Below are 16,122 nucleotides of genomic sequence, written 5' to 3'. Positions count from 1 at the left end.
GGCAAATGAAACAATCAATAAAATTAATAGGCAACCGACAGAATGGGAAAAGATAGTTGCAAATGACATATCAGATAAAGGGCTAGTACCCAAAATCTATAAGGAACTCACCAAACTCCACACCCGAAAAACAAATAATCCAGTGAAGAAATCGGCAGAAGATATGAACAGACACTACTCCAAAGAGGAGTTCCAGATGGCTAACAGGCACATGAAACCATGCTCAACATCCCTCCTCATCAGGTAAATACAAATCAAAACCACACTGATATACCACCTCACGCCAGTCAGAGTGGCTAAAATGAACAAATCAGGAGACTCTAGATGCTGGCAAGGATGTAGAGAAACAGGCAACCTCCTACACTGTTGGTGGGAATGTAAACTGGTGCAACCCCCCTGGAAAACAGTATGGAGTTTCCTTAAAAAATTAACAATACAACTCCCCTATGACCCAGCACTGCTGGAATTTACCCAGGGGATACAGGAGTGCTGATACACAGGGGCACATGGACCCCAATGTTCATAGCAACACTCTCAACAATAGTCAAAACATGGAAAGAGCCTAAGTGTCCTTCAGCTGACGAACAGGTCAAGAAGATGTGTTTTATCTATACAATGGAATACTACATGGCAATGAGAAAGAATGAAATCTGGCCAAGTGTAGCAACACTGATGGAACTTGAGGGTGTTATGCTGAGTGAAATAAGTCAGGCAGAAGAGGACACATACCAAAATTTGTATACGTGGATTAGGAGGAACTTAATGGAGGACCATGGGGGAGAAGGGGATAAATAGTTGGGTAGAGGGAGGGAGGCAAACCATGAGAAATTCTTGAATGCTGAGAACAAACTGAGGCCTAATGGGGGTGGGGTAGAGTGGAAGGGGGGTGAGGGCATGGAGGAGGGCACTTGTTGGGATGAGCACTGGGTGTTATATGGAAACCAACTTGACAATAAACTATTTAAATAAATAATAAATAAATAAATATATGAATAAATGTAAAAAATTAAAAAAAGAAAGTATGACATGGTAATGAAAAATAAAATTACATCATCAGAAAATATGGCATTTTAAATAAATCAACTCATGTACACACAATTGTATAATACAAAATAATGTCTATTTTCATCAGTAGTAAAATGAAGGCTAGTCAATAGATTATCTTGGGCCACTGGTTATCTGTTAGAAAAGTACTAGATAGTGGTCTTACAGCATAAATTAAGGATTCGGATTAAATATATGATTTCTGAATACATGAAAATACTTGTGATAGCAATATTCTAAGTTTGACACAAAACCTAGAAATTATAAAATGAAAGGTTGACTCATTTTATTACCCAGAAATTAAAATCTTAAGTATCAAGAAAACCCATAGTAGTTTTTTATAAATTATGAGTCTTTTATTTTAAGATATCCAATCGATCACGTGTTATGACCTGCTTGTTGCTCAAGAGCATTGAAATTTCAAAATGTAAAATAAAAACCATTTCATAATTATATGCCCAAACAAAGACAGAAATCCTCTCCTGATCAGAAACTGAAGAATTCCAGCAAATGCAAAGCAGGCCACAGATGGCAGATGATGTAAAGGCACATATTAATATTTATTAATCACTGAGGTTTTTCAATAATGAGCCAATGACAGTCAAAGATGAAAGTAGACAATTCAGTATATTTCTTTCTGAGAGTGCTTTCTTAAAATAGTTTGCATTGCTTAGAATTCTATTCTTCAGTCATATCCCAGATGAACCTCAAGGGGAAATCTTTCATCTTCCTTTGGAACATCCTGTCAAACCTTTCATTCTGCTCAACAGTCATGTGATTTTCCCAGTCTCCAATGGTACCTGGGAGGAAAAGCAAAGAAATTGCCTCAATGGAGATTCTGGAATGAGGGAGTGTGATGTCCTAGTTTTGGGAGAAACATCAGTTTTTGGACTTTTGATCTCCTCCCCAGTGAGGCCCCAGTTGCTCCTACACATGACCATGCCCTGTCTCTTCCACCTTAGGCCAGGAGCAGAAACTCATCATGGCAATTATGCTATAATTTAAGTAATTAGCCCAACTCCTCAGGTGTCAGCCACCGAGAAAAGGAGAAAACTCCTGAAAATTGTTTACTATTTTGTTCCAGGCTAGCATGGGCTATTGTGGCTTACAGAAGTCCTTTAAAAATTCCAGAACTCAAATTTCTTTGGACAAATATTTACTGATGAGGACATGGATGCTCAGAGACATTTTTAAAATATAGCCAAGCTCATACAATTTGGAACGGCTCGCCTGTAATTATTCCATCTGCGCCCACTGTAGGTTTACAACAGTCTTACTTACACTTATGGACACAGAGAGAAATTGAGGCTGATAGAACAAGCAAGAAAAGAAACACTGATTGTAAAAGCACATGTAAGTGTAGATAAGCAAGTGAAACAAACTGAAATACTAATGAAACTGAAAATACAAACCAAAATAGTGCAGGAATGATAAAGCTAGGGCAAATGACATTCCATTACATAAGATGTAAAAGAAAAGAAAGTATCTGGCTAGAAGAAACATAAGGAAATGTGTGTCACTTCTGCAAGGACATTTGGCTCCTGCTATTTGTCTTCTTGGCCATTTTAGTCTCTCATTTCCAGATGTATTAAAAATGTATAAATACATAAAATTTTCTTTTTACAAAGAAAAACAAATCGCAAGTACAATAATAATGGTAGCTGAGAAGGGTCATAGCATCTACAACATGATAGAGTATGCCAAGGGTAAGAGGAAGGGCACTCAGTTTGGCTTTGAGTTACCAATGATTCACATTGTTGAATTGAAAGGGTGAATACCTATAAATAGATTTAGTGAAGGGAATCTAATGTAGAGAAATCAAACCAAATATTTACTGTTACTGTACATACAGGCATAAAACCCTGTGATTAAGTAGAAAATCCATGTCTATAATTCTGTACTATAGATGTCCTATGTACTAAGTTACAAGATCATAAAATATAAAGTAGAATGATTGTATAAAATAATAAAAATAATCTAACATGTTCAAATTCATCCATTTATGAGTCATTCATTTAAAAACTCACTCAGAGGTATGAGATTGAGATAAAGGAAATATTTCTATACATTTTTATGATGCAAGATTCTCGTACTAGGGGAAACATGATAGTCCTGTGCAATAACAAAAGAACACCAAATGTGTATTGTTAGTTCAGTCCTGGGGGAGGTTAGAAAAAAGCACAGAGATGGAAGAGCAGCCAGTGATGGCCACCAGCCCCACCATTAACATCATCACATGTGCTGATCCCATGTACATGGGGGAAAGGAGTCTAACAGTAAATGAACATCCCTTTTGTGGCAGATGTTGTACTAGGCTTTGGTGGAATTCCAGGGCCATGGAGAAGTCCTTGTGATTTCAGATTATTCATCAGATACATTCACGGACCATATAATATAGTCTCTTGAAGAGCAACAAGAAGAAATCATGGAAAATCATCTGTCTAGAGAAGGGCACTGGGCCAAGAGAGCCCCATGTTAGGAAAGTGACCCAAGAAGCTAAGAAACTACACTTTGATCCATTTGTATCACAGTGTAGGACAGCCATTCACTGTTCACCCTCACCTTTGCGGAGGAAATGACCATTTGCTTGTAACCCATATCTCTTCGTTACTATATTGTTGTAATTTGTCCGTGGATCATACTTCATGCTCTCAACGTAGCTTGTCTCACAATGGCATCCATGTCCTCTTCACTCAATTCTTTCCCCAAAAATTTGCAGACTTTTAATAGAGAACCTCTGAGATCCTATTATACATCGCAGTATGATAAATTATGCACATTATAAGAAAGAAAGACACAAAAGTCACCGCTAAATATCATTATTTAGTATAAATCATAGGTGCTAAGCCTGGTTAGAAAACAGAGTTGACTAGGTGTTTATCCATGGGACACAGGTGTGCTGTTGTGAAGGAGCACATATTCCCCAATGTTTATAGCAGCGCTATTGACAATAGCCAAAGAATGGAAAGAGCCCAAATGTCCACCAACAAATGAATGGATAAAGAAGATGTGGTACACACACACACACACACACACACACACACCACACAATGGAGTATTAGTCAGCAATCAAAAAGAATGAAATCTTGTCATTTGCAGCAACATGGATAAAACTAGAGGGTATTATGCTAAGGAAAATTAGTCAGTCAGAGAAAGACAATATATGACTTCACTCATATGTGGAATTTAAGATACAAAACAGATGAACATAAGGGAAGGGAAGTAACAATAATACAAAAACAGGGAAGGGAACAAAACATAAGAGACTCTTAAATATAGAGAACAGTGAGGGTTGCTGGAGGATGGGCTAAATGGGCAAGGAGCCTTAAGAAAGATACTTGTTGGGATGAGCACTGGATGTTACACATAGGGGATGAATCACTGGAATCTACTCCTGAAATCATTATAACATAATATGCTAACTAACATGGATATAAATTTAAAAAAGAAAAATAAAGAGCCAATACAAAACTTGGTAACATACATAATGTTGAATGAAAGAAAATAAAACAATTTCTAAAAGAAAAAGAAAGAAAGAAAGAAAAATAGAATTGAACCATGAGAAGTGACTTATTTATTTATTTATTTATTTATTTATTTATTTATTTTTGGTAAATAAAACTTTGACTTGTCCATTGTTTTAGAACTCATTTTGGTTCATTTTAGGAACACCCATGTTTCATTTTATCCATGGTAACTCGGCAAGTATCTGGGGAGTATCTACTATGTCAGACACTGCCCTGCATGATGGTGCAAATGACCACAGGCACAACAGGGGATCAATGCTGGGAATTCAGTAGTAGGACCTAAGGGTAGGGAGTAATCGTGTAACAGAAATCAGAGAAAGTTTCAACAAAAATGAGGAATTTGTTCTGGAAACTTAAAGCGAAAACAGGAGTTTTCTAGAGAGACAAAATAAAGGTATGGAATCTAGACAAAAGAAAGAATATCTGCATCATTGTGGTTGCATGGAAGTTATGAGATATCAGGTCATAGGAGTATTAGAAGTTGAGTTTCCCTGGAGCTGTATCTGACAGGCTTTGGATGAGAAAAATGGGAGATGAGGCTGGAGGCAAAGGATGGGCCACATTGTGAGAAAGGTTGCAAGGTTGGCCAAACTTGAATCTCTATTTGGTAGGAGATATGGACTCAAGAAAAGAGTCTACTGTTGCTGTCATGACATTGGGGCAGCTGGAACCCAACCTAGTGAAAAATATTCAGCAGCCCTTCGCCTTGCCTTCCTTTCAGCTCTTTCACTTCTCTCTTGCTAAGAGGTCCCTGGTGGTGTTCTGGCAGCAGTACCCAGGCCCATTCTAGTAATGATCCTGCTTGATCTAAGGTCCTTATGGCAATCCAATTGTCTAGTGGTAGTCTAGGGTGGTCACATGACACAAGACTTTAGTCTAGGATGGTCACATGACACAATTTTGACACTGAAACAGAAAGAGGAAATACAACTGAAACTTCTGAGACTGATTTTCCTTGTGGAAAAAAGCTTCAAACTGTGCAAGGCAAAAAGCCCTTTTGCTCCCACTTACCTTTCTTTCTCCCACACATGCTATCATGTAAGGACATGACTTTGGAGCTATAAAAACCATCCTTCTACTAGGAGAGGAGACATCATAGCCACACCAAATATGATATGAAGGAAACATATAAAATGCTGAGACATTCTCCATATGCTTGAGCTGCCACACCCACTATCAGGATGTCCTACCTCTGGAATTCAGTCAATAAGTAGTATAAGTTCTTCAAGCCACTTGTACTTGACTGTATAGGAGCTGGATTCTTTCTAATCATACACAGATATTTTCATTTCATTTTTCTTGCAATGCTTTACCATATACAATCCAAGACAAGATTAAAGTTTCCCAGGAGGTGCAACATAACATCTAGAATGTTACTAGAATAAATAGTGCAGAAAACAGACTTACCAATCCATGAAAGAGAGATCAACAATCTGGGTCAAAATAATCAAAGATATGCATGCCCACATACATAAACAGACAATTTGTCACACAGAGACAATTTTTGAAAAGAAATCTCCAGTATGCATTGGAAATGAGCACCTGGTAAAGAAATCTTAGAAGTGATACTGGAAGAACATCTCCTGGTACACGGAAGCTGGGATCTCAAATTTGATATCATCCTTTGGGTATTCTGAGCATGAACTTTGATATTCATTCAGCCAGGACGGCTTATAACTTTGGAGAAGTCAGTAATGTCATGGTTCTCACCTTCTTTATCTCCTCATACATCATGAACTGAATGTTGAAGTGGCTTTTTTGCTCATACCAACCTTTGATGTGGTCAAACCAAAGGCTTCCTACCACTGTGGGAAGAACAGAACATCATTTGGTAAATATGTTGAACACATTGAAAAGAAGCTACAGTCTTAGTAGATGCAGGAACCTTTAGTAACAAAGAAGAAAAGGGAGTGTGCTGCTAGATTCCAGATTTCCACTAGCATCTGGTTGTGGAAAAACCATTCAGCTTCCACCATGAAACAATTACATGAACTCAAGGAGAAACTGGTTTCTTAAGTGCATTTCATATAGACAGAAACACTTAACATGGGGTTAGAAAAACCTGAAAGGAAAAGGGAGAAGGAATCCTCTCCTTGTCCTTCCTCATGCTGATTCCCAAGGCACATAGAGCTATTTCTCTGCTGCATTGAACATGAAGGATCTCTGATGAGTCACTTCAGCTGAGCACAGTACATTACAGACTAATCTCTTAACTCTGCTGTTCCAGATCACCATTCTCAGAATCAATCCTAAGAATGTGAGGTTACCTGGCTGGCTCAGTGAATAGAGCACACAACTCTTGATCTCAGGGTTGTGAGTTTGAGCCCAAAGTTGGCAGTAGAGATTAATTTAAAAAAACAAAACTTTTTTAGAAAAGAACTCTTTATAGAAAATAATGTAGAACAGAACTTGGTCAAATGGAAGCTCCTTGGCAGTGCTCCCTGTAATATGCAGTGCAAAGTTCCAAATCTGTATCTAAACTGAGGTGCCTCTCACTTAGCTTGAACAGAAATCTGTGTGCTAGTGAAATATTCTTTTCATGGTTAGATGTAAATATTTTCTGGTGGTATAACTGAAACCTGGACACTCACCTGAGAAGGAGAGAGAGTAAGCAATATTTGTAACAGTGGCTGGACTCAGTAACCCAAGACAACTCTACCAGTTGGGTTGATACGTTGATTATTGACCCCATTCGGGTCTATTCCAGCATCCTCTTTCCCTCTGCTATTCACTTAGTCTAAAAGCTCACCACAGGACACCAAACTTATTACTTATTTTATAAAACTTTAGTTATCTTTGCCTCTAGAAATTGTTCCATATATTCCTCAAAGGAACTTGTAAGTTGTAATGTCACATTCTTTGAAAAGTGGAAATTCAAGCACATAACGTCCTTAGGGTTTCTGTATATGTAAATAATCTGCAAAGAAAGGAAGTATTATTCCTGACGCTTTTATTCTGTTACATTTTTACCCTAATATCTTCCAATAGGATGAAGCCTGTTAGTTGAACTTTAGTTTCCTAACCATATCATATCATGTATATATTTAGTCCTCTTTGTATTTTGCCTTACTCATTCTCTGCAATGCCTCTCCCTTCATGATTGGCCTAGTGACTATCAGTTACTCCTCAAGACACACCTCACTTGGTACTTCTTTTTTTTTTTTCTTTTTTAAATATTTTTATTTATTTCTAGGAGAGAGAGAGAGAGACAGACAGCGCGAGCAGGGGAGGGTCAGAGAGAGAGGGAGATACAGACCCTACATCAACAATCAAGTATATGTGAAAATGCCNGAGCAGGGGAGGGTCAGAGAGAGAGGGAGATACAGACTCTGAAATAGGCTCCAGCCTCTGAGCTGGCAGTCAGCACAGAGCCCGACGCGGGGCTCGAACCCATGAACCGCGAGATCATGACCTAAGGGAAAGTCGGACGCTTAACCGACTAAGCGCCCAGGTGCCCCGTATGGTACTTCTTCTTATCCCCCCAGACAGAGAGCAACAATATTCTCTTGTCCCTACATCAACAATCAAGTATATGTGAAAATGCCTCATAGCTATAAATCATGACAACAGGAAAAACTTACTAAGGTGTTTTCAAATCATCTTAGAAAATTTAGAATCTATTTTTCTTTTTTTTTTAATTTCCTTTTGAGAGATAGAGCGGGAGAGAGAGAGAGAGAGAGAGAGAGAGAAGGAGGAGAGAGGAGACGATAGAGAGAGAATTGATATTTTTAAATTTTTTAATGTTTATTTGTTTTTGAGAGACAGAGCACGAGCAGGGGAGAGGCAGAGAGAGAGAGAGAGTGAGACACAGAATTCAGAGCAAGTTTCAGGCTCCGCAGGGCTTGAACCCACGAACCATGAGATCATGACCTTAGCCGAAGATGCTTAACAGACAGAACCACTCTGGAGCTCCAAGAGAGAATTTTAAGGAGGCTCCACACTCAGTGCAGAGTCCTACATGGAGCTTATCCCAGGACCCTGGGATCATGATCTGAGCAAAAATCAAGAGTCAGATGTTCAAATGACTGAACCACCCTGGTGCACCAATAGTGTGTTTTTCTGATGCCCTAGTGTATGGTTTATATAGTTCTTATTTATATATCTTCAGTGAAAGCACAAATACTTGGCACATCGAAGATATGACCTCAGTATTTTCTGTATCAAAAGAATATGGGATTCACTTTAACAATTGTTTATTATAACCAATCAGAAGATATAATTTCATAAAACAAGCAACCCAATGATGTTAGAGTAAAAAATTTAATCAGTATGTGTCCAACCCACATTTAAGTGATGTATTCAACATGTGTACAGACTATTCAGGGCTCTGTATAAAATTTAGGCTTCTATCTTCATTGTGAAATGGCATATATATATTTGTGAGTTCTCTTAGGAAGATCCAGGTTCATTATAGAACAGCTTTTATTCACCTTCCACGTCCCTGCACACTGCTGAGAGCCAACGCTTAAGCTAAGAGATGAGCTGCTGATAGAGGTCATCCCTTAGTAACCCCACTGCAATGGAGATAGAGTCCTTCACTAATGGGATTTACTTGATATCAACAAAGTGGTGGGTAATATCAGATAAATGTCACCAGTGTTTGATATTTCCATAAAGAAATGAAAAATCCTCCTAGATGTGAAGGAAGAAGTTCTTTTCACTTTTGTGCTATGATTCTTCATGTCTTTGGTTTTGGATTTGGAAAGGGTTTCTTCTCATTAATCCATATACTTATATAAAGGTGGCATCAGCACAATGGGAGAGCTGAGTAACTTATGCCACATATCATGATCATACCCCTGTTAAATAGATAATGATATAAGTTATTAATATAAGGAACCTGGGAAGAGGAATGGTTTGAAGGTAAAATCAGAATTCCATTTGGATATTTGAGTTCCATTATTTGGATAATATGATAGATATTTGAATAGAGATATTTGAAATCTCTATGGATAAATATGGGAAAAACTAAATAGACAGTTTATATTAGTCTAGAATTAAAGGGAGAAATCAATCGCACATACATTATATTTAATATTATGTGATTAGATACTATACCTGGAGTATTAATTACAGAATAATTAATCCTCACTTCTCAGAAGTTAGAGGAAGAAAGGAAGGAGGAGGGAACAGTGTCTCAGAATGTCATTAGATAAGTAAAAAAAAACAACAACCTCAAATAACATTTCTTAAATAGTAAAGGTATCAACTTTTCTCACAAAACACCAAGGTCAAGATGTGAGTAGAGCAGATTGGATTAACTCATCGTCTTGATGCTGTCATTGACTTATAGTCTCCCACTTTTCTACTCCGACTTGTTAAATCTCCTCCGTGTCCCAGATGGCTACCAGTGTTTATCCCCATGGTCTCTTTAAAGAGTGAAAAAACCTTCCCTGAGAAGACATGAAAGAAACTTCTTTACCTGTATCATTGCTCATAAGCTTGTCACTTACCTATGCCTGAATAAATAACTGCAAGATGCCTAGATCCAAAACCTGGCTTTGGGACAACCAAATTGTACCCTCTCTCTAGCCAGAGATTAAAGTATCAGGCAAAAGCACACAGAGGATACAAATCCAAACATAATGGGAGTTCTGCTGACATGAAATATGAGGAAAGGAAATGGTAGCTGGGTGGAATATGCTCAAAATGTCTACTGAGACAGGCTGAGAGAATATGGGTAGAATATGCTCCAAGTGTCTACTGAGATAGGCTGATACCAGGAATGTGGTGTCTGGAACTGCAGGAAAAGAAAATCTTTAAAGAAGTAAAAAGTGATCAACTATGTCAGATGCAAGTAAAATGATCAAGAAATAATTCCTGCTTTTTAAAAAATATAAAAAATAAGTGACATTGGGGGTGCCTGAATGGCTCAGTCAGTTAAGTATCTGACTTCGGCTCAGGTCATGATCTCACAGTTCGTTGAGTTCAAGCCCCACATTGGGCTCTGTGCTGATAGCTCAGAGCCTGGAGCCTATTTTTGGATTCTCTCTCTCTCTGCCCTTCCCCTGCTCATGCTCTCCTTTTCTCTCAAAAATAAACATTAGAAAAAAAATAAGTGACACTGACATTCAGGATTCAAAAAAGAGTGGAGCATGAGGCTAAATACTTTCAAGTTGACTTCAAACAGTAAATGAAGGAAAGTGCATGGAGCAAGACAAGTTTTGTTTTATTGTTAAAATGTGTTACATAAAAACTTCTATGGGCCAAACAGAATAATCCAGTTAAACACAAGGAAATTGGTGATGAATGAAAAAATGGAAATTATCTTGTTCAAGCAAAATCTTTGAGAAAAGAGCAAGTTTCTCACCAGTGGCACCATGCACATTACTCTCAGAACACTCTGTTGTTGGGGCTACCTTGAGCATCATAAGGCATCTATCAGCATCCTGGGCCTCAAACCACTAACAATAGCAGCGTCACCACTCCAACCACAAATGCCTCCAAATATTGCCAATATCCTGGCAAAGAAAATGACTCCCATTTGTGAAACAGTGGGGTAGAGAACGCAGATCCAAAAGGAATTCACACCATGAGTGGAGGGGCAGATGTGTAATAAAAACAGAAACTGTCTATACATTCCACCTTTTTTTCTTAAGGAGGGAAAGCAGTGAGTGGAGGCTTTGGACATAGAGGGCATCTACTAGAAATGGTTTATTGGGAGCCTTTTACCAGGATAGGTGGAACGGAATGCTGTCGAGCTTTGAGAACGGAAGGAAAACAGAAGGAAACATTTTGGAAAGAAGGGAAGCAAAATAGTTTTTAAAAAGTAAAATGTGAGAACTGAGACCATAAATGTAAAGACAAAACACATTTTTTAAGTGTTTGGGTTTTTTCATACCGCATTATGAGTTTCGTGAACGTATGTACTGATATACACCAACTGTGTTTCATCAGAGTTAGGGTTGGCAGCTGATCCTAATAGAGTTCACTGGAGCAAGGTAATTTAGACAGAAGAGATTTGAATATGTAATACAGAGTCATTGGCGGGTAAGGAAAAATTAAGGATATTTTTATAATTAAGGTAATTGCATGGTCAAGTGTTGAGTGAGAGGGAACAGGTGGAGGGGGAGGGAACCGGAAATCTGAAAGTGCTGACACATCACTGCACCCTTGCAGGGACACCTGAAGAGCATAGGAGGAAAAATAGACAGCACTCAGGGAACAAGGTGCTTGAAGTCAAGATTCATGTTATGGCAGTTACTGGTGATTCTTTTTTTTTCCCCCCATTTATTCAATGTACATATGAATTGCGAACTCCATCTCTCTCAAGAATTTCTATTCTGGCCAGAAACACAGACAATAAATAAACAGCTAAGTATGTATTACATCAGACAGCAAATAGTGTCACTTTAAAAAAGGCAGGTTTATAACACATATGTTGCCTGAGAGGGTTACTGAGGTTGGTGGAGAAAAAGGTGGCTGGAGTTGAAATCAACCCAGAGAGAGCTAGGGGTACAGGATGTCAGCGCAGAGCCTAACAGATCAACTTGAAGGAGGCAATCCTGCACTTGTGTGGCCCTGACAGGGAGTGCCTCCTTCATGTTGACCCTTTGGGTGCAATATGGCCTCACTCCTGTCTAGCCAGCCAGAGACAATGAGCATCAGCTTTGAAATAATCCAGTAGTGACAGGAGTAGAGGTAGAAAGGAATAAAATGAGCCAAGAGCTGAAATTATCAATAGATGGAGGTGACTGATCACTCAGTAGAGACAAATGATTTGATCCGAGGTTTCCTAGGACTTCCAATGAACTATGTACATCTGAAGAGAAAGTGGGCAAAAAAGTCTAAAAGAAGCAAGGAGGGAATACAGAAAAAGAAAAAGGAATTGCTAGCAGTTTATATATACTTGGTAATATAAATGAAAAGATATATAACATATAATGTACATGGTATTATAATACACTCTATAGGGGTGCCTCGGTGGCTCAGTCGGTTAAGCATCTGACTTTGGCTTAGGTCATGATCTCATGGTTTGTGGGTTCAAGCCCCACGTCGGGCTCTGTGCTCACAGCTCAGAGCCTGGAGCCTGTTTCAGATTCTGTGTCTCCCTCTCTCTCTGACCCTCCCCTGCTCACGCTGTCTCTCTCTCTCTCCTAGAAATAAATAAAAAACATTTAAAATATATATAATACACTCTATAAAGTACATTAAATACACACAAATATACCCTTCCATCTTTTAATATATAATACGTAATTATATATTACTTATATAATCAGAAAACAAAGAGTGCAAGATAAAAATCTGATACTGTAAGATAAGAACACAAATGGCTATTGAATATTCAAAAGTATGTCAAATGCCACATTTGCTAACACCTGGACGAGTGCAGTATCAATGTAATGAAATGAAATGAAATAATGAGAAAGAGCAGTTATCTTTTAGCGCCATAGTCTATTTCCTACTTTGGCTTTTTTGCTCTTCAGCCCCCTTGGAACCAAATAGTTTGGGAAGTGGGTAGCAAAGAGATGAGGAGATGGTCTTGCAACAAAATCCATTTTTCGAAAGTTGTACTCCAAGAAGGGGACTCGATCCATTGTTTCCAGATTCCCAGTGCTTTTGCGATGTTCTTCAAAATAAATCAAGCTTAATATCTACTGAAACCAGATGGTTCCTGTAAAATAAATAATTTCTTTTTCAATGATGCACAAATTTCTCTAAAATGCAGATAAACGTGCCATCACGTTTTTTTTTAAATCAGAGCTTGCTTTATAATAAGTATACTGGTAATTTCATCTGAACAGAATTTTTCATATATAAAAAATGCAGTATGGGTGAAAGAAAACAAATATTGCTTTTATTTTTCCTTGAAAAAGAGGCTCCAGTTGAATCTTCGTGGGCATTTGTCCCACAAATTTATTCTTTGACTCTTCTGTGCTTTCTTCTCCTTCATATATGGGACTTTTAAATTATCTTCTATGCCTGCCTCTAGATTTCCTTCCACACACCCGCTGTAGGATATTAGCTAATAGAAGCAAAGAAATAGGAATTTCACTGAAGGAGTCATCTTCCATATTTTCCTCCATCTTCATGTTTCCTATTGTGCCCATGATGTCTAAGGAAATAGTGTTCATTATGAACCCTAATGGAGGCCCTGTTACCCACATGGAGACAGAAAGGAAAAGATGATGCCTAAAGTTGACCTTTCACTGTAAGTGGGATGTGAAAAATTCTTATGATGATTGTTTCTCTTAATTTCTTTTTTTAAAAATGTTTTGTTTATTTTTGAGAGAGAGAGAGAGAGAGAGAGAGCGAGCGAGAGAGTTTGAGCAGGGAAGGGTCAGAGAGAGGGAGACACAGAATCTGAAACAGGCTCCAGTCTCTCAGCTGTCAGCACAGAGCCCAACGCGGGGCTCGAACCCACGAACCATGAGATCATGACCTGAGCCGAAGTCAGACGCTTAACCGACTGAGCCACCCAGGCGCCCCTCTCTTAATTTCTATTAGAGTGGACATTCATCACAAAATATGTGGGTATCATTGCCTACTCTAAATTCCTTACACTTCATTTGCATGCTTCATATATGGAACTATATGAGAATGATGAAACACACCCTCTATAAAGGTCATGCTTCTGATATATCCAGACAATGCTTTAAAAGACTTAACCCAGCAAAAAGTCACAAGTTCCAAAAAGATTCAAAGCAACGTCTGAAATGAGGAAACCCAACTGGCTCCTCATCAAATCACATTTTAGCCGTCCATCCCAATCCCATCTAATAACCCATGCTAAGCAGCAGCACCTGGTAAGCAAGATCACTGTTTGGCACACATTCCTTGCTGGCAGGTGCAAGTGGGGTGCACCTTATCTGGTCCTCCAAGTACCTTCATATTGGTGGTTGTAGTCCTCCAGGGTTGCCCAGAGAAGACCACGACCAGATGTGCCTACAGCTGGAGCTCAAACTCAATGAAAACCCATCGTTAGGAAGCTAAAAGGGTTTCTTACATCCTTCGACCTTTCCTTGTTAACAGATACTGCATCTGCAGGAGGTATCACAACTTCGGGGGACCAGTCATGCCACATTTCTGCAGAGATTTAACAATATGATGCAAAACTCTCTGCAGAAATTCAAAAGTTAAAATATCTGTGTTCAGCTACTCTTTGTCTACTCCCTCTTTCCTTCGTTCATTCGTTCGTTCGTCGTTCCTTCCTTTCTTCCTTCCTTCCTCTTTCTCTTTCTCCTTCCCTCACTCCATCCCTCCCTACCTTCTTTCCTTACCTCCTTCCTTGATTTCTTTTTTTTCTTGGCCTATTTGCGGTGGTCAGGTGTAGCATAATGGAATACTAATAATTCTCTTCAGTTCATGCTATTTTAAAATCACTAAATCAGTGCAGACCTTCCTTGATCTATTCCTTTATTCTCACTTCCTGCTTCCATTCCTACCCTTGACCCCACCACAGACAAGCAGGCTTTGCGGCTTAAAGTGCATCTTTGTTGGAATGTTTTCTTGTGAAACATGTATTGTTGTGCATGTTTGTATTTTGTATTCATGTGCTTCATTTCTCTCTGTTTGCCACTGTGTGCTGTGGTTTAACATTTATTTATATTCTACCTTTGATCCACTGCACATGACAGATGCTGTCTATGTTTCAAAGTGTGCATTCATGCACTGACCTGTCCACTTTTCCCTGATAGACATCCCACCCCAAATGACACTGCAGTGAACAGCTTCACTCATGTTCTCTCTTGCACCCATATGAGATTTTCTTGGCATCAAATATTCAGGACAGCAGTTAACTGGGATGTCTGCATTCCAATTGTCTAGGTAATGCCACACTGCTCTCCAGAGAATCGCTGCTTCAGTCTACTCTCCCAGGGGTAATATGCTAATGCATGCAGACTTCTGTGCACTCCTCAGTAAGAAGTTCTTGTTGTTCTAGTATATGTTAAGTAACATATCATTGTTTACCAATTTTGAGCTTTTGTGTCCATACTGGTGGAGGATGGTTTCCTTCTGTAAACTTTAAGCTCATTTCTTTGGCTCATTTTATACTCAGGTTGTATTCTCTACTTGTTGATTTGTAGCCCTGATATATTCTTGATATTAATTATTTTGTAATTATAGACATTGTAAATATTTTCTCTTTCTGTCACCTATTCATTTTGCCCAAGTGATTCTTAGTGAAGCAAAATCCAAAATCCTTAATATTGATATAACTGAATTTATCAAAAGTTTTGCTGTGATTTCTCTTTGGGTATTTGTTTAAGAAGCTCTTCACCATCCTAAGTCACAGTGATTTTTCTTCTACATTTTTTCAAATAGAAATAATTGTATAGTTTTATCTTTAATACTACTGTCTGAAATACATTTGGAGTTCTCTCTCTTATGTGGTGTTAGGAATTGAGTTGTATTTTCTGCACATACTGATCCAGATTTCCCAACATTAAATATACTTTTCTTTCCCTATTAATAGATTGAGCATGCTTAAATTTATATCAAGTTCTCTTATACACATGGAATTGTTTTTAGATCTTTCCTCTTGCCCTGGTCTATATTTTCTTGTGTAAATATGATACTATTTTTCTAACTATGGCTTTGTAATAAA

At 38.4% G+C, this 16,122-nt stretch overlaps 1 pseudogene; it reads right to left on the bottom strand.

Annotated features, from left to right (window-relative positions):
• Positions 1–1,597: 1,597 nt before the first annotated feature.
• LOC120226346 lies at positions 1,598–14,598 on the bottom strand (annotated as a pseudogene).
• Positions 14,599–16,122: the final 1,524 nt, after the last annotated feature.

This window comes from Hyaena hyaena, unplaced genomic scaffold (assembly GCF_003009895.1).
Source record: "Hyaena hyaena isolate Hyena2069 unplaced genomic scaffold, ASM300989v1 scaffold_1663, whole genome shotgun sequence".
In the NCBI taxonomy this organism is placed as follows: domain Eukaryota; kingdom Metazoa; phylum Chordata; class Mammalia; order Carnivora; family Hyaenidae; genus Hyaena; species Hyaena hyaena.
This window is presented reverse-complemented; position numbering and strand designations above follow the sequence as displayed.